Source organism: Pelmatolapia mariae, linkage group LG16_19 (genome assembly GCF_036321145.2).
Source record: "Pelmatolapia mariae isolate MD_Pm_ZW linkage group LG16_19, Pm_UMD_F_2, whole genome shotgun sequence".
In the NCBI taxonomy this organism is placed as follows: domain Eukaryota; kingdom Metazoa; phylum Chordata; class Actinopteri; order Cichliformes; family Cichlidae; genus Pelmatolapia; species Pelmatolapia mariae.
In genome coordinates, this window is record NC_086241.1 from 26,341,255 (window position 1) to 26,360,328 (window position 19,074).

General features: G+C 41.1%; 1 protein-coding gene across 2 annotated transcripts in view; it reads right to left on the reverse strand.

Moving 5' to 3' along the window:
• The window catches only part of sema5ba (sema domain, seven thrombospondin repeats (type 1 and type 1-like), transmembrane domain (TM) and short cytoplasmic domain, (semaphorin) 5Ba), a 179,853-nt gene that overhangs the window by 139,834 nt on the left and 20,945 nt on the right, over positions 1-19,074 (reverse strand). The window contains exon 2 of one of the 2 annotated variants that reach the window (XM_063499238.1): positions 3,732-3,798. The exons of the other annotated variant lie outside the window; for it this stretch is intronic. The gene's annotated coding sequence lies outside the window, so the exon portion shown is untranslated. The remainder of the gene's footprint in view (positions 1-3,731; positions 3,799-19,074) is intronic. 2 annotated transcript variants of the gene reach the window in all.

The following is a 19,074-nucleotide window of genomic DNA, read 5'->3' on the forward strand; positions in this document are numbered from 1 at the left end:
TACTGAAATTTAGCAGAAAAAAGGTCAAAGGTTGGCATTAATATTTATTCAAATCCTGACAAAAAATTATTTTATTATAAAGAAATAATAATAATAAAGCAGGAATATGAAAGTTTATCTTAATCTGACTGCAAAAAAAAAACCTAAAACAAAACATATTATCATTATAATTATTATTATTCCACTAAAAGACTGGATCTAATTTAATTCCTGCTACTGGCGTGGAAATCTTCAGGAATGTCTCTGTCAGGGCCCGGATTTGCTCAGCGGCTCAAACCCTCGATGAAGCCAAACGATTACATCATCAGCTGGCACGTGATTTAAGATCACACATCAGCCTTGGCCCGAGAGATTCTTTACTCATCTCAAGAGAACCTCTCCATCACCATCATTGCTGTCACCATCCCCCCGATATGGCGTGAATGCCTCCTCTGTGAGTCAGGCCAAGGATCTGCCAGTGGCCCCACTTTCGCAAACTGAATAGGCACAGCTCAGCCACGTTTTAAGGCACCCTAATGTACCATGGCTGGACCACAAAGGCAGCGTGGTAATTTGCCAGGGATAATGACGCTCCCTTAATTCGGCCCTGGGGGCCACAAACAGAATACTTTAAAGAGCATCCCCATCCAGGGATGAGACCCATGTCTTCCCACCCCCATTTTTTTTCTAGGCCTCTCTCTCCCTCTCAGTCCAACCCTTCCATCTCTTATTGGCCTGAAAGGAGCTTGTTTTCTTCCGGCTTATTGTTATCCTGAACTAAATATCAGCAAACAACAGTGGGGCTGGAGGAGACAACATGCCAACCACGATTGGAGCCCCTGATCTCCTCCCAGAGGGGCAGAGAGAACCAAGACAAACGCGGTGGAGCTTCTTCAAAGCAGCCAGAGAGGGAGCACTGCTACTCTACTCCAATGACACATATTAGGGGGAGATATTTAGGCCACAAATTGAATTGAACAGAGAAAGTGAGCTGAATGCATGTGCTGAGCAAGGGGAGTGGAGCAATAGAAAATAAGCAAATTCCAGGGATGGCCTTCAGGGATATTAAATACAGAGAAAGAAGTGGTTGAGATTGGAGCAAGAGCAGTCTGTACTAATTTTAGGAGAAATTGGGCAGAAGATAAAAAGGGCTTGAAACCGAAACCAAGATGATAGATACACTTGAGACTGAATAAAGCCACAGAAATCAAAATTTGAGTGGCATCACTTCCTTACGTTTTAATAAAAAGTATCCAAACAGCCTTCATATTTCACTAATTCTGATCACATTAGAGTTATTTAAATACTTTGTGCAGTGTGAACAAATACGCAAGGTTAGATTTGCAATGCAATGAAAAGTGCTTTAATATATATAGGTCCAGTTGAGTCAAGGTTGAATCAATAAAGTTGCTACGTTACAAATAACCCTATTATATATTTTATGAGAATAAAATAAAAAAATCAATGATGCATAAATTCTGATTTTAGGAGTACAACATTTTTGCTCAGTCGCTCAGTAAACAAGGTCATTTTCTCCGAGGGGATGCCAAATGTTTGACTTTTAGTTCCTCGGTTTGACTTTCTGTTATCGAAGGCATTTTTTTGAGCTCTTTACGTAACAATAGGATCTAGTTTACATAGCTGAATGAGCATTGGACAGCAAAGAATATGATATCCAGGCCAAAAAAACCAATCTCACAGATAAGGGTAGATTTTTATTAGATGTTGTTTCCTTCACTTTGCTCTCCTCCACGTTTCCACAGATTTGATAAATGACTAAAAGACCTTCTAAAACACTTTTTTATGTCACTCTGGCTCATGTTCAGCTTCAGTGAATATGTGTGTATGAGTGTGTGTGTAAAGGTATTTGAGACAAGTGAAATGAAAGTTTGAGCTCACTCTGCATGCCATTGTGTTTAAAACATGTAGGCCAAAAGTTTTCTCACCACCTCAGTTCATTAGCACATGCTCAGGTTGGTGAACTCCAAGAGAGCTTGCATATATTAAAAACTCAGCTTCAAACAGGCTTGCCTACTATTCAGTTTTTTTGTAATCTGGATAACTTCCCTCAGTGGACAGTCACATTCCAACTGTACTCGCCAACATAGCTATGAGATTTAAAATTGCCACATTAATAACACATTTAGAAAAAAAACATTGTACTTCGTGTACATTTTTGTGCAATTATGGACAGACTACTTTCTATAACTGCACAAAAAGCTGCACCACACTTCCCATAATTCATTTTTCAAGTAGAAAATCAACATTTTACTTAATTTTCGCCACAACGCATCCAATCATAGAGTTTAATGTCTAAACCCGATATGGTGACGGGCCTTACTGACATGGTTTGGCTTTAGTGGTTTAGGATGATTACATCTGGCCCTGACAGTTTAAATGCACAGCAACTTAAGAAAACACCAGAAGATTTTTTTAAAAAAAGAAACCACTACACACAAAACACAACGGAAGTGTTTTTGGGGGAGACGAGAACATGAAGGAACAGCTCCAGAAGTGGCAAGCTAACAGTAAACAGCTAATAGCAAATATATAAGTTTAGTATTACATGACTCATGTGATTAAAATACACACTGACTGCATATTTTTCTCCCTCACAACACTGATGAATCTCCACTTCGTTTTCTCTCAGTGCAATCATTCGTGTGTTTCAGTTTCTGTATGCAAAAACAACCCCCACCCAAAAAAATCCCCTAAAACACTTCCGTTGTATTTTCGGAGGTTTTTTCCTACTTCCGTTGCCTTTTGTGTGCTTTTGCAGGGTTTGTCTATTTGCTGGTTACGTTGCAACTCTCCGGCCCACCGTAGAAATATCTTAAAACGTTACATAAGATAAACTTTCAAGCGTCAGGTGTTGATGGATGGAATAATGACCCAACTTTCTTGCTGTTGCTACAGCTGAATTAAAAACAGCATGTAAAAGCTCTGAGAATGGCCCCAGCCTGCTCTGGTGAAGGTGGTTTCATAAGATGATTATGCACTCATGTCACCTGTATAATAATTTCACTGTGCTGTGTCAATTAGGCACAAGGCTGTCGACGACCGGAGTGCTTCGCTTTCACATGGAAAAAAAGTACTTTTGACTATCCAGCATCAATTTGACAGTCACTTCTTATTCCTTATTTTATCCTTGTCTTTATTTTTTGTTGGCATTGTGCTGTTTTTAACTCATTTTTAAGTACAACAATTCGAATTGTAGATAACTGATGCGTGGCTTGTGCATCATAGTTTGATTGATTGAACGAGATGGATAGAAATAGAGGGACAAAGAGAGGTGGAAAGGTAAACCTTGACCGTTAGCAGCCTGCATGAAACCCCTCCACCCCTACCTGCCCCCACCATTTCTGCTTATCCTCCTCTCGTCCGCCTCTACTGCAATACTCTCCCCACTGCCTTTCAAATCACTTCAGTCAGTCAGAATAAAGGACTTTCACCAAAAAAGACTGCCTTACTTTTACTACAAAGGCCAGTGAGACTTCTTTTTGGTGTCGGGGGGGAGTGGAAGACATTTAAATAAAGTTAGAATGAGAGGAAAAGAGTAATTGCTATCCTTCATCCACAAGACCAGAGAGAAATTTTGTTATTTCCCAGGAAAAAATTGAGGATAAAAGAAAAAAGAGTCAACTAAATTGCTGCACCAATGCATTGCAGCAGAGAAGGATATAGAAACCAATCAAAGTAGTGCATGAAAATGACATGGAGGCTCCAAATGAAAAAGATTAAAGTGTACTCACCAGCTAAGCATCACTGGGGTGTAGGCACGGGGGGCTGTGAGGGCCGTCTGTCCTTTTCAAATTGATTCTGTTAGAAGGGGAAAGGAGACAGAGAAGGAAGGGGGAGGGGTGAGTGTTTCACTAGCTACTCGCCTCCTTCTCATAAGCAGAGTGCAGAACCACAAAGAAGTGCTGGCGGTCTCGTAAACAAACCGCCAACTTTTCAGTGAAGGAGAGAAGGCGGAGCGGGAACAGCTTTTTAAACCCCAACCTTAATGGGGTTTGGGGGGCGGGGGGCTGAAGGGAAAGAGGGACCTGCGAGAGGCCTTTGTAACAAGGGATGGCCTAACTGGACAATAACAAACCACCAAGTTCAGTATAGTTCAAGCACATTAAAGCCTAAACCTGACTTGACTCGCACAGACAACACAACCAATATATGGCTCAACTGTAAACGAACACACAGATGTAAATGCAGCACACAGACGCCTAAACTGTGTCGAACCAAACACAGATGCTAATATACAGAGAGCACATTTGGTTCCAAGCTTTTTGATCTCAGTGCCACAGAGCAAATTGGAACAAATAGCCCTGGTTTGGTTTCTAAGGCAACCTGAAGGAGCAGCTCAGACTCGCGATCCCTCTTGTGTCGTCAGCTGCCGTGATATTGCTGCTGTTTCTTTCACTTCAACACAGAGGAGCAAAAATGAATCAAAGAGGAACTGATAAAGTTCACTGATGATGCCTTATTAACTATACATCTTATAGGATGTTATTACATAAATGCAGAAATTAACTAAAAGGGCATTTAGGTTGGAACCAAAGAATAAAAGGCTTTGTTTTATAATAATAATAAATATGAAGTGCATATCAAACTCTTAGTCAGCTAATTTAGCACCCAGTTCTTCGACCACATTCTCCAGCTTGATGCTGAGACACTTAAGAGTGAGAAAGACAGGTAGAAAAATACAGTAAAGAGGATTTTCCATGGAGCTAAGCTGAGAATTTAGGGCTGAGCAGCAGGAAGTGTCCGCTCACACACAAAAAAACTCCCCATAATCTCCACTGTCAGTGTGGGATCAGGCTTTATTCACTGCAACAAGTGAGGAGGAAGAATTCTCATAAACTGCTTAGTCTGTGACCTAAAGTCTTATTCACTTTCTCACACACACACACACACACACACACACACACACACACACACACACACACACACACACACACTTCAATGTCCCGCATCTACACAAGAAAGTCGTGCAGACAGGCCCATATGGAAAAGATATATATAAATCTTATAAAGTTTGTATCTTTCTTGTGTGAAACTTGTATGAAAAGCATACAAGAGTGAAAACAGATATAAGATCCCTTGAAAAATTATATAAATGAAATTTGTATGTTTTGGATACTTACTAAAACAATATATGAAAGTAATGAGAAAGTGGCCACTTTCATGAGTAAATCATATAAGCCTTAAATGATTCACTATATGAAGTAGGCCAAATCTTATGCAAGTCTTTTATAAGTTTTTACTATTTCTTTTCCATATAGGGGGTCTGGGATTGCATGACCCTGCTCAGATTCAGTATGGCTTTATTGACCACAAGTGGCATGAATGTGATACTGGGCATGGTGCAAATCAAGCAGCAAAGCAGAGATTTAAGCAAGACAGATAACAATAGGTAACCTCAGGGCCAACGTTTGGCTCCAGACCTCTGTGTGAGCACCTTCATCTTAGCGTGGGACACTTCAGATTCACCAATCGTGGTGCTCGGTGAGGTGTTTCTGCAGATCAGGTGAAAAAAACCAGAGAACCAGCAAGAGTTTTGCTGATAGGAGTAATAAAGATGTCACTCTCAGTCAGAAAACTTGGAGACTGAAAAATTGCAACGGGTTTGGATGAAAATGGCACCGTTTTTTTTTTCTTTTGTTCTGAAATATTTTGACAGAACACACGGAGAGACGCAGAGAAACTCGTCACCAACTGAAAAATCGCAAACATCACATTTTCTTATTATCACTATTGGATTGAATGTACACCGAAATGCATGATATATCTACCAGCAGCAATTCATGAAATTTATCATAATGAAAAATGAGTGCAGAAGCAGGACAGCTTGGTGGTTAGGGCTGCTGTCCAAAGTCCAAAGACTTTGGGGTAAGATTAACTGGTGATTCTAAACTACCCATAGATGTGAATGTGAGTGTGAATGATTGTCTATCGGTGTTATCCCTACATCAGATTGGCGACCTTTCCAGGTTGTACCCTGGAAAGCTCTCAGCCTATGGCAGCTCGGACCCTGAATTGGCTAAGCAGAGGAAAATGGATGGATGGAGTCCTGAAAGTATTTTTTAGTAATACTGCACAATACTGCAAATTTTGGTATATATTCAATGCCAAGTTAATACAGGGCCAGTACTGCTGATATTAATACCGATACTTTTAACCTATAAAGGCAGCTTATGCAGTGCAGAGCACAGTGTGATGATTTATGAGCTGAATCATCATCAATTTGCACATTTTAATGACCACTAAATCACTGCGATTTTTTACTTTCCACAATAATGAGTTAACACAACAAAACACACCGTTCAGTTTTTCATGCAGTTTGAAACTGTGTTTGTTGGAGACCTGGAAGGTAAATGTGCCTTCCTCTAAATCACTGTGGGTCAGATTGGTTGTTTAGATGTGCTATAGGCTATAAATCAAAATAAACATGATAGTCAACACAAAAAGGTTCAGACATTTTTCATAGTGCATGTTTGAGCAATAGTTTTTCATTTGCAAAAAGTTGTTTAACACAGTTCAGTGCTGCTAGTGCTGAACTTAGGGGATAGACACAAAGTATCAATCCCATCACACTAGTATCAGCCTGATACCAATATCAATGTTGGTATCGACACTATGGATATTTAGATCGATCTGCTCACCAGACATATATACAGAGCAATTACAACAGATGCTGTCCATCTTATTTTGAATCTTATCTTGAATCCTTGAAAGTCCTCTTTCTTCTTGGTGGTCATCCTGTGAACTTATGTGATGAACTGGTAAAGCTTTCAAAAACAGCATGAATCAAAGCAGACTGGAGGCACAGTCTCCAACCTGGAACTTTTATTTATTTATTTTTTGTAAGTCTGCTGAAACTTTTGCAGCCCACCGCAGAGCATCTCACTCATTTTCTGTCCATAAGAAGTGATTATCAACATTCTCCACGAGATCCAGCAGCGAAAATCAAATTCTCCTAATTAAGCTCCAGTTACTGGTAACTGAATCAGGCAGTTTAATGAAGACTTAGCGGGAAGCGGGTGAAGAGGCAAGTTACAGAGCGGCAGGAGTTCACGGCTCAACAACTCCCGATGTTTATCTCACACAGAAATGCACAGGAGCACAAACACTTATTCACACATTGTACTTGTGCAGTTCAACATTCACCCTTTAGGCACTAAAGGAAACGTGTCTAATTAGGAGCAAATTACTGCCTGCAGCTTTCCAGTTGAGATCACTAGGTTGCTGTTGCTAAACAAACTTTTTTTTATAAAGTTCAAATCAAACACAGCAGATCCTAGCAGTTACTGCATCGAGGACACACTACGTGATATGAGCTGGGAAAAGTGGCACTTCAAAAGCTCTCATTACTCTGTTATACAATCATAGAAACCTTTAAAGCCACTGTCATATCTTTAGACGTTACCACCAATTAATGTGCTTTTTACCAAACTTGCAACTTTTTCCCCCTAAAAATGGTTTGAAAACTGACACCAGCCCTTTAATTTTTTTTAAATTCAAACTCTGACTTAAAGTTTGTTGTAATGTTTGTGAGCGACGAAGCAGGTAGCGAAGTGTTTGATCTATACGTGTCGACTAATCTAATCAATCTCCCGGCAGCGCTGTGTCTCAGTTTTTAACAGCTGATCGTGCACACTCAAGTGCAGCCTTCAGTTAGAGTTCTGTCACATTAGTTCTGCTTCTGTGAAGTGTTGAAAATTTCAAGAAAAATATGCAAATTGGCGTGTTGTTCAGTCGCTGGCTGTGTACTCAAAAGATCATGAATCTCGCATAATTAACTGAGCGTCGGTGACTTTTGTGAGTCATGTCATTTCGCTGCTGCTCTCTACCGAAGTGCGTGCTATTCTTGACAGCACAAAACAAGCAGAGGTGGCGTGCGACTGGCATTCCCAGGGTGACTCAGGCTGCAGCAATGCTCGTGGGCAAGGCAGGAGCCATAAACCATGCCAGTTTATGAAAATATTTAAAAAATCTGATTTTAAAGGCATAATGTTCATTTCGAATGGTAACAAAAGTGTAGACAGATTGTTTTAACCTGACCTCACACAGAGACAAACAATAGATTGCAATTTAGTTAGAGTGTTATATGGTGTTTGGGTTTGTTTGGCTTGCTTTGTTTACATCAGCAAACAATAATGTGTCAACACAGCAGGATGACGTGCCTCAATTATGATTAGCTGTGTGGGAAAAAAATGCACATTTTTCAAAAGCATCACTTCAGCTGTGTGTCATTAAACTTCACACTAATGTAGTTATCAGCTAATAGACTGGTTGAAATACACTGTTCTTGTCTGCCTATTCACATAACAGAGCAAAAAGGAAGCAACCTTAAACTTTAACTGAAATATATAATCAGCCAATCACATGGCAGCATGGTAGGCATTTACATAGATGTGGTGAGGATAACCAAGCATCATAATGGGGAAGAAAGGTGATTTAAATGACTTTGTGCTTGCTGGTGCCAGAGAGGCTGCTCTAAGTATTTCAGAAACTGCTGATCTACTGTGATTTGTCCCACACAACCGTCTCTATCTCTGTTTCTCTGGGTGAAAATGCCTTGTTGATGCCAGAGGTCATAAGACATTGGCCAGACTGCCTTGAGCTGATAGGAAGGAAGCAGTAAGTCAAAGAACTACAAAGCTCAGATCATCATAAACAGGGTTTCTTTACAGTGAGGTTACAAACCCAGTAGTAGCAAAGTATACCTAATAAAGTGTCCAGTGAGTGTATGTCTTCTCTTCTTTGTATTATAATTAGTGGAATTTCCAAAAACAAGGCTTAATTACTTAATTGTGAGAAGTAAATGACTGATTTGTCTCAGAGGTTTTTACTATCAGAACAACATGTAGGAATCTTTCCCACTAATAACTAAACTAAAAGTGATAAATAAACACAAAATGAATTCATTTTTATATGTAAATAAAAATAATAAACCTAATCAACAGGACACGGAGGGAAGAGAACGAGAGAAGGAAGGGAGACAGGGGCAGTAAGGCTGGCTCAATAATCTACCACATCCAAGAGACTGGGAACCAGAACACACACACACACACACACACACACACACACGCACACAGAGCTGATATTCGAAAGGTCGAGCCTTACATACAAGACGGTTTAATTTGCACAACCTGAAACCATGGCATCACACTGACGGGCAAAGTCATCTATTACCCTTGTTATTATGCACCGTCCTCCTGTGTCCTCGCAGCCCGCTGGCTGAGTTTCCAGCCCAGTTTCACATATCCTCGGCTTTCCATCATCGCATCTGACACCTGTTTATATACGTCTTAACCTCTGACCTCACCCTCCCTGCTCTCAGAGACAACGGCACTAGGTGAGCAGAGAGGTCGCCTCCGTTACCGCGAGAGTGGCGACAAAAGGTTACAGCGGCAAATGAATTGAGGACTAAATGTAAAGACCAGGGGGGGGAATAAAACTAAGGGTGGCCGTCCTGATCCAAGCCTCCGTGCCGTGTATGTACTTGCATGTAAAAATGTGTTCCTGCACTCGACGTCTTGGTGAAAAAGCAATTTCAGATTTTGAGCAATGCGTATGTGTTTCTGATTGCTCAGTAAGCTCAAGTGGGTCTCTGTAGTAATTAAGTGGCACCTCCATTAAAGACGCCTTGGGCTGCTAATACATCAGTGTTAGTTTTAAAGCTGCACAGCTGACCAAACGGCTTAGAGAAATGATGGGGAGCTAACTATGCTATTTAAATTCAACAATCCTCAGAGATGTGACATCACCACGTGCAGAGTGCTCTTCCGCCGCAGAGTCCAAACACTGAATGTTAATGATGTCTCTGCAATAAGCTTTCATCATTAAAAAAGAGAGAGAAGGTGACATTATTACTGCTACGATTTTATTATTTATTTTTTAAATCCCTTTTAAAATGTACCCCAAAATTTTCCCCTTTCCATCACTTTGACATGCTCGCTGCAGCAGTTAACATCTACAGCTGTATTTATGATTTATCGATGGCAGCTCCTGCCATTGTGTATGGCTCACCAGCTCAACTAAATGCAGCTATGATAGTATTTCCACAGGTTTCGAAAGGTGATTAATCTGCTTTAATAATGGCCATTCAACTTAGGTTGAAGGTTACATAAAGAGGAGACCCTGGGCTAACAAGCTTATAGTCTCAAGTTAAAGCCAATTAAATAGTAGCTGCTAACAGGGCAACATTTACACTTACATGCATTTGCTTTGCTGACAGGACTTCCACTAATCCTGTAAATTGATGCCATCATTTTAGACTGCTGTAATAATTCTAATGGTCACTCGTATGGGATCAGTTTAACCGTAGCAGCATTTTTTAAAACAGCATTTTTTAAAATCGTATTTCTGTCTTTTTCTTTATATTTTTTTTTAAATCTACTTGTTTCTATTTGAATATAATTTGCACTTGTTTTCCCGTCCATACAACCGAGTCCACGGTTACTCGTGAAGATCTCTCTATTTTGCGCTCGCATGATGTCAGCCTAACAATTTGAGGAGGAGGGGGGAGGCATAAATATCTTATCGTTTTTACGTAACCCCTTTAATGACAGTAAGCTCTCAAGCTGGCCCTTCTCAGTCTTCAAGTTCCTCCATAAATATTCAATCGGGCTGAGGTCAGGTGACAATCAGCACTCCTCGGTTTTCTTTGGTCTTTAAGTAGTTTTTTGGTGAGGTGAGCTTGGGCTCATTATGCTGCTGCCGCACGATTCCTTCTGCACAAAGATGCAAAGACGAGAATGTCGTGCATCGCTGATGGAGTGCTGCTTCTCCTTGACCTCCTTGGGCCATGATAATCAGATATTAGACATAATATATTGTGACATTTGCATATTCCCGCCATCATGTTTCGCTTTTGGTTTGATCGACTGCGATGACATCCTCTGTCGAATTTCTCTTGCCGCATATCATCATCCGCTGTGAAATACTGTTAAAATTTCACCCACAACAAGTATTTTGCCTCATTTTCCTCTCTTTACAAGTGCTTTACAGAAGCCGCTCATCTTCTTAGACCACTACTAGAGAGTCTCTGTCTGATAGTGCTTTAGCTGATTGGAGTCTTGTATTGGTTATTTAGCCATTTCTGTGCTGTGATGAAGCTCCTTTTCCAGCTTTTATTAAGCCTAGCAGGATGTATTGATCTTCCAGTGCTTTGGATACAGCTGAGCCAATTTGCGCAAAATATTTGAGTGTAGCGCGCACCGCACCCTCAGAAGACTCCAGTCCAGCTGTGTCAGAGTTAACATGGTCAGTGCAACTAATAGAAATACTTTTTAAAAAAAATGCTCTTTTGTTGTCACTGCTTGTGTTTTTAAATATTTCTTTCTCTCGTTACCCTCTTGCAAGCCTACTAGGAGTAACCCTTGGAGCTCTGTTCTGAACTGAGTGGTTTCTCTCATATTTCAGGTCTGCTTTTAGAATAGAAGTTAATGAGCTGTGCAGCTACCCATGGAAAAACACAAAGCCTATTCTAATGGTCAAACTATGTCTTTATTTACATGTAAAGTGGCGTCCGAGCTTATCATTAAAGGTACAGGGGAGGTCGGAAACTGTTGTCTTTATGAGGGAAAGAGTTAAATGACTTTTCCGCAATTGTAAAAACTATTTTGCCAGCAGAGAAGAGTGTAGACAGGAAGTTAGGGGGAGGAGCAAAGGGGAATGACATATAGGAAAACAACCTGGGTCAGACCTGAACATAGACCCCCTCGGCCTTGGTCCGATGCCCAGCCAGGTGAGCCACGGGGATTCTCAAACTTTCTGATTGCGTCCACGACCAAAGAAAACCCTGCTGCAGTCTCTTCTTTTCTTTTCTTTTTTAAAATTAGAAGCGTCTTTTTCTTTAAATATTTCCTCCACATTCATTGGCCTTATACACTTGCAGTCCTCACAGGACTAAATAATTGTTATGATAATTTTACAATGCTGGGTTTAATTAAACACATGAATCACATTTAAGCCACAGAGGCACATTTGGAATTGAGTGATGGCTTAGGATGCAACAAAGAAATGCTGTGTGGTGTCTGAGTGAACAACTTCAGTGAGTGCGTGTGCTCCTCTGGACCAGGTGTTTGCTTTGGGATAAATGCCGGTCTTAACCGTGATCCCAGGACTGCTGATTAGTCTCCCACTCGAGTAAATACGTTCACTCTCCAAGCTGTTTGTGCGTGATGGCACAGTTTCTAAATGTGTGCACTAACATGTGCTCTCCTCCCCACCTTATTTTTCTGCTTCAGTTTGCCACGGCGCTCGTTTTGTGGGAGAGGCCGCTCAAATTTCTGTTTCTCTAAGCGAACTCGAGTCATTCCAAATAAATTTTGTTGTGATGGCGCAGAGCGGAGTTTGCAGCAGGGGGGGAAAGAATTGTCAGCAGGCAGGCGAAAGCAGCGACCTCAGCTTCACACCGAAATGATACTTATCGAGCTGAATATTGATCCGCACGTCCGAACTGTGCAGCAGCCAAATGGCCTCAGCGGTCTCACCGAGCCAGCAGAACGAGATCTGGATCCATTTGACCGCACAAGCATGAAAAGCATGCGATGCACATGAGAGGTGAGAGTGACGTGAAGAAAAAAATCAACCCTTGTCCGTTGCAGTAGTGGGTCTAGCTCACCCTGCCTCTGAGTGTACAAAGAGCAAACACGATGTGACTCTTTATTGTGGTTTTAAATGAATGGCTGACGTTGGTGCCAACATTCAAAGTGCATTTTCTTCAGCACAATGGTACAGACAGGTGTGTCCACAAGGTGGAGGAGACAAAACTGAGCTGAACATCAATGAAGTGATGTTGTTAAAAACACTCTAATCCTCACATTTCCTGGAGAAAATTAATCTTCTCTTTGCAAATCTTTGGTTATGAAAACATCCGAGGTAAAACACAACAATCGCGCGGGACAGGGAGTGCATTCACACAGTCAGTTACACTCCAAGTTGGTGTGTGGTATAGCAAATCTTATATTTTGTCTTTTATCCTCTCTTTCATTCTTTATTTCCCCTTTAGGTAAAATAAAAGAAACATGTTTTTCCACCTAACAAAGCATCTGTCCTGTTTCCGAGCATATTTATGAGCCTTTTTTTTTAATTAGCTTCTAACAACGAGTGACAGGCCCTCACTGAAAATAACAATTCTGGTGATTTCATCTGAGAGAATTGTGTTTTTGCCTGTTTCTTCGCCTTCTTCTTCCTAGTTTGAATTGGGCTTGGCTCAATAAAAGGAATGTCAAAATATGTGAATCAAGCTGTGACGGTTATATTGCTTGTTTTGGCATCATGCCGTCATTCAAACCAGAAGATTGTTGCAAAAATGATGATGAGACCAGGTTTGCCCTCGTGCAGGAGACGCAGATGAACAGAATCAAATATACTGTGGATACATTTATTATGAAGCAGAAACTTGATTTCAAAGAGAGCGGGTGAACATGCATTACAGCGGGCTTTGTAAACCGATTACAAACACCTAATCTTACACAGTTTCATATACAGCACCACTCCAGACGAGGAGACAGAGGCATGTCTGCTCTGACAGCAGGCAGCTAGGCTGTGCTTGTGCCTCATCATGTCATCATATTCCTAAAGCCCCGCCCCATTTGACCTGTATGTTCAATGGCTCAGTTTATTTATTTATTTTTTTTAAAAAGCCCAAAGCCGTTTTAATTTCTGACTCTTGTTATTTTTCCTTGTTCAGTCATTAATCTGGCAAAGTTTCATTTGCTATTTCCTTTTGCCTCACATTTCGCATTTGCTGCGTGAGCTAATTGAGCCTCAGTTTCTTGATATCTTTTTTCTTCCACAGAAAGGTAGAAAAAAGGTAAGATTCATGTATAGTTATTAGCTGGTTGCTGCTGCTGCTGGACATTTACTCCTTTATCTGTTGTGTACAAGCTGCTCTATTTCATTATTTATATTGTTTATATCTTGTGCTAACACTACTGTACAAAACAGGAGGCTGTTTTCTACATTTAGCACTTTTGACATTAAAACAAATTCTTTGAATCGTTCTCTCATTGACATGACAAACATCGTCAGTGGCAGATTATACCATCGTGATTAATTGCCTAAACAATTCTCCCAAAGGCCAAAAATCAAACTTGGCTTTTGTCTGTTGAGTGTGCTTACGGGAAAGCACCGTCTGTCCTACAGAAAGAAACAGAGAATATTTTCTGTCATCTCTCCCTAACAGCACAGCAGTGATGTATGTTAGAGAAGCATGGCCTACTCTCACAGGGCTTGTTAAAATCATTTTTAAATACTGAAAGATACCACGGGTTAGAATTGACTTCAGGCTAGGCCGAAGAATTCAAGACTTGGTTATTTATTTATTTGACGATTTTAATATTCAGTATTTGGTATGACCACCTTTATCCTTCAACACAGCCTGAACTCACAGCACAATGTTCTTGCCATTTCTTTAAGTAGTCTTCAGGAAAAGTTCTCCAGGCTTCTTAAAGGACATTCAAAGCTCTTCTTTGGATGTTGGCTACCGCTTGTTCTCCCGTTCCCAATCAGATGAATCCCAGTCGTCCTGAGTCCAATTCCACCTTTCTATGTGGAGTTTACATGGTCTTCCCGTTGTTGCATGGGTACTTGGCTACCTCCCACAGTCCAAAGACATGCAGTTAGTGGTGTTAGGTTAACTGGTCATTCTAAAATTGCCCAGGTCTGAATCTGAGTGTGAATGGTTGCTTGGTGTACCCTGCCTCTCGCCCTAAGACACCTGGGCTCTGCAAAGGATAAGCGGACGAGAATGGATGGATGGGTGACAAAATTCCACCACCTGCTGAAATTCAGCCCCAAACTATGACAGATCCTACACTGTGTTTTAAAGACCGCTGCAGACCCTCAGTGTCACACTTCACTCCTGACCTCCTTCATACATACTGACAATGATTTGAATCAGAAATACCTAAAGATACAAAATGCTTCCTTGCTAAACTGTCTTTTATGTATAGTCAGACGGGAGTCAGCGTTGACCGCCTCACATTGTACAGCATGTTCTCCCCCTCTCTAATCCTGAAACTTGAATTTTCTAATGAACCTTGGTGAGAATATCCCCAAAAGCATGAACCGAAACCCTTTGTCCCTCATTATCCAAAACACTTGATATCTGTTTGCTAACTTTTCCTCCACCTTACAGCTCAAGAGAGGAAAAACTCTGACAAGAGCTGCATCATTAAAATATGCAGCAAAAAAAATCTAGCTATGCCCCCCACCCCACTCCACCCCCCAACTTTGTGGGTGGAGAGCAGCTGTACTCAAAAACACGGGAAGACAGAACTTATTATCTCATACAGACCTGAAGTGGTTACTTCTCTCTTAGGAGGCTCTATATGTGGCACTGAAAGGAGAAGAAAGCCATTTGCACCTGCCATTCACAGGCATATTTACTAAACTTTTGCAGCATAGAGCCTTGAGGATAAAGAGCCGAAGAAGCGGGGTGAGGAATTATTTATTAAGCCAAAGGAGTCCAATTTTTAGAAGAAATAGAAAGAATAACTCCCTGGCTTTTCCCTGTTGGTCAGATGCCATCAAGGGAAAAAGTGAGCAGAGCTGAGCAGAGCAGCAGTGAGTATCACCCCGACTAAGGAAGAAGGAAAGAAAGAAAGAAGGAAAGAAAGAAAGAGTGTGGGCGATGAGGAGGAGGAAACAAAAGGAGAAGGGAGAGGGGAATTGCAGCATTGCAGCACCACACAAATCCAGAGAAAAGCGCACCTTTGGGGAGGACATGCAGCTAGAAGTCTTACACAGAACTAAAACTAGATTCTCTGCAGTATTCAGCTGCACCACAGCAAATTAAAACATAGATGGCATAAGCCGTACCATGGCAATCAGTTGGCTTTTTCTACTGCTGAATCTGGTGCAGCTTATACGCTTTTATCCCCTCCACTATGTAAATTATGAACAGAAAACTGAGCGAAATGTCCCCATCAGCCTAATGTATTATGTGCATTAAGCTAACATGGTTTTCAGCCTGCAGCACTAAAACACAGTCCCAACTCATAATGTGAGAGCAAAAACTCTGCCCTTATGGTAATGTATGGAGAATTAGAATTAACCCTGGCGCGGATGAACCGGACATCGGGTGACCCTATAATTCAACCTGCGAGTCTTGTGACTCTGAAAGGTTGCTTTCTACGCTCAAAGGTTTGTAGACGTGTAAAAATTAGGGCCAAAATAAAGAGAAAAAAAATATGCATTAACCTCCTGATTTCACAGTTATCACATGATCTTCGGACCTGGATGGTTGCTGGGATTTTCTTCTGTTCAGCCGTGATGAGCTGTCAGGTGACGAGGCCTACAGGAGCTTGCAGTCCACTTAATCCCAATGATGTGATGTTGGATGCTTTGAAGTCAAATCTTTACGTGTGAATATGTGAAACGGGGCTGAGCTGGGTGTTCATCAGCCAGTATGCTCTAAATGGATGACTGAAACTTTTGCACATCTGTATATACACGAATAGGCAGAGGTTGGCCTTATTTCTGATCGAGGTGTTTTAATCAACATGAGTGAGACACAGAGTGGGTGTAACATTTAATTGTTTTGTTTGCATTCAAATAGGAAAAGTTCCCCAAACTGTTCTTCATAGCTGGAAGCATGCTGCTGTTTGTAAAATCAATGTGTTTATAGCATTAACATCTTCCTCAGTGTCACTGAGGGATACTTTCCAAACCACTAAAAACTACAACAGGCGGAAAGTAGCACATTTTTGTATTTTTGATGGGAGGGTAGGCTTTTTCTAACAGTTGCATTCTGTAGGTTTCAAAGGTGCCTCGTGTTTGTTGCTTGCTCCTTTGTTTTAGATTTCAACTCAAGATCTAGGCAACCCAGAGTCACCCTCCACTATGGTCACATGGTCTATGTTGTCAATCCGTATGTTAGCAAAGCTATCGCAGTCTCATTCTATCCAACTGAAAGTAGCATAGCTCTGGAAAGAAAGTTTGGTTCATACAAGTGAGCGTGCTTAATGACCGGATGGTCTTTATTTACACTACAGTGTGCTTGAATTAACTGCCCTCATAGAGACAAAAAGTGAGAAAACATCTTTGCCAATCTGACATTACATATATTACATCGTGGGAAATATTCTGCAATGTAAGAAAAACACAACTGCTGCAGGATGAGCAGCAGATCTGTGCAACAAGCATCTAAACAACGCGTTCAGGAGGTTTAACAGAGTCGTTACTTTCACGGTTACTTTTCAGTGACCTTTATATCATTTCTGTTGCAGTCTATGCTATTACCAGCGTTTCAGTATTTGGAGTCTTCCTTACTTTGTAGCTTTTTTCTGAATGCTGCTCAAATTTTTCAAGACTTTTTTTGTAGTTTTCTTTTGTTTTATCTATTTGCCTGGGTATTCTTCTCAAGTTTCAGTCCATCGAGCACTCAGGGCCACTATAGACTACGGCTGCCATACTCGAAGGACCAAACCTTTCAAGCTTACAGCGTCTCAATATTTCATACAGAGAAGACTGATTTTACGCATTTTGGGGGGAGATTTAAGTAAAAAACACTGATCCAAGCTGAGAGGCCCTCAAGCACCAATGGTTTCATTGACTAAACCCTTATATACACACACAAACACACTAAAACGCCTTATTGTTTCCTTAAACTAAACGCAATCAGTCTGGGGCTCGTTTCATTTTAGAGCCGGCAGCCACGAGAGTCAGGGATGGATGTGGAAGGAGTGCAGACTGATAGAAAAGGGCTGCAGGTGATTCATCTTAGTGAGCTGGGCTTGGTCAGTTGGACACAAAAGTGCAGGCCACGTCTGGTTTTAATCAATGGAAATCCCACCTGGAGCAGAGAGTGAAAGGGCCAAAAAAAAAATGAAAGTGGCTTAGTGAAAAGGAGAAAATTGGTAAGAGAGAGACATCAAGCAAGGAATGAAAAGCAACGCCACAGCGGACAGACGGGAAAATAGGACATGGTCAGGAATTAAAAAGCAAGTTTGTGATTAAAAGGATGATACACGGTAAACAGGTGAGAACAAACGACAGAGATAAATGTGGAAAGTGTGAAAAGGAGAGGGGCGGAAGAGAGCACGAATTAAACCGTTTAACATGCAAAGGGGCTGAGAAATCAAGCTCCCGATCCATCTTTTAAAGTGCAGAAATGAAACCCCCATTCATCATCGAGCTGTGAGGATATAACTAAAGAAAAAGGAAAGTGGCAGGTAACCAATGCCCCTGTCTGTTATCGAATTCTTCTCCTGGGACGACAGCAAAGAGTTCCTGACTTTTTGAAAGGCACCAGGAAGACAGAAAGAGCGTTTGATGAAGTAATTTGGTGTTTACTGCCACAGACTCATCCGTCATACACGCAGTTTGCTTAACAACTCTTGAAATGGAGGTACTTAGCAATTAAGATTGAGTTGCAGAACGGAGAGACAGGTTCAAATTATATGTGATGCAGTAAAGAAGGCTATTAATTTGGGTTCAAAGAGAGCTCGGCCTGAGGGGGGGAATAAAAGGAAGCACTAAAGCGTGTTACACTGTCTGAGTGTGCATAGGCGTGGGTATCGTGTGCGTCCTGAAAGCCTGCTTCCAACTGATTCCCAGTCCACTCTGACAAAATGTTTGAGCTAACACAACATAATTAACTTACTTCTGACAACACTTTAAACAAACTTAAGGTGCCCTCTGAACAACCTGCACGAGTCAACACAAGGTAGTTTGCAAGTGATACATTATTAATTCAGGTTTCATCAGGCGGGCGAAGAAAGAACATTTCCGAGCAGAACTCTGTGAAGCAATCAAAGTTGTGATCTAAGCATCCCTCTTCTGTCAAGCCTCTCAAAGCAGCGGATCAAAGCTTGCTGGGATACAATCTGGCGTGAATGAGGCCAGTGTTGCCTCCAACAACTTTAAAACCACCCTTATTCAATTTCTGCTTCATTTCACTTTATGGCATCTAGGAGGCTGCTGCAAAACAATTCTTGGTTCTTGGGGACACGGGGGGTATAAAGTCATTCAAAAGTGCCTGAAAACATTGAAATCTAAAAACAAACACAACTTGTTATTAAAGTGGCAATAGAAGGGTTTTGATCATAAACTAAATGTTGCTAGCTCAATGTAATTGCTATG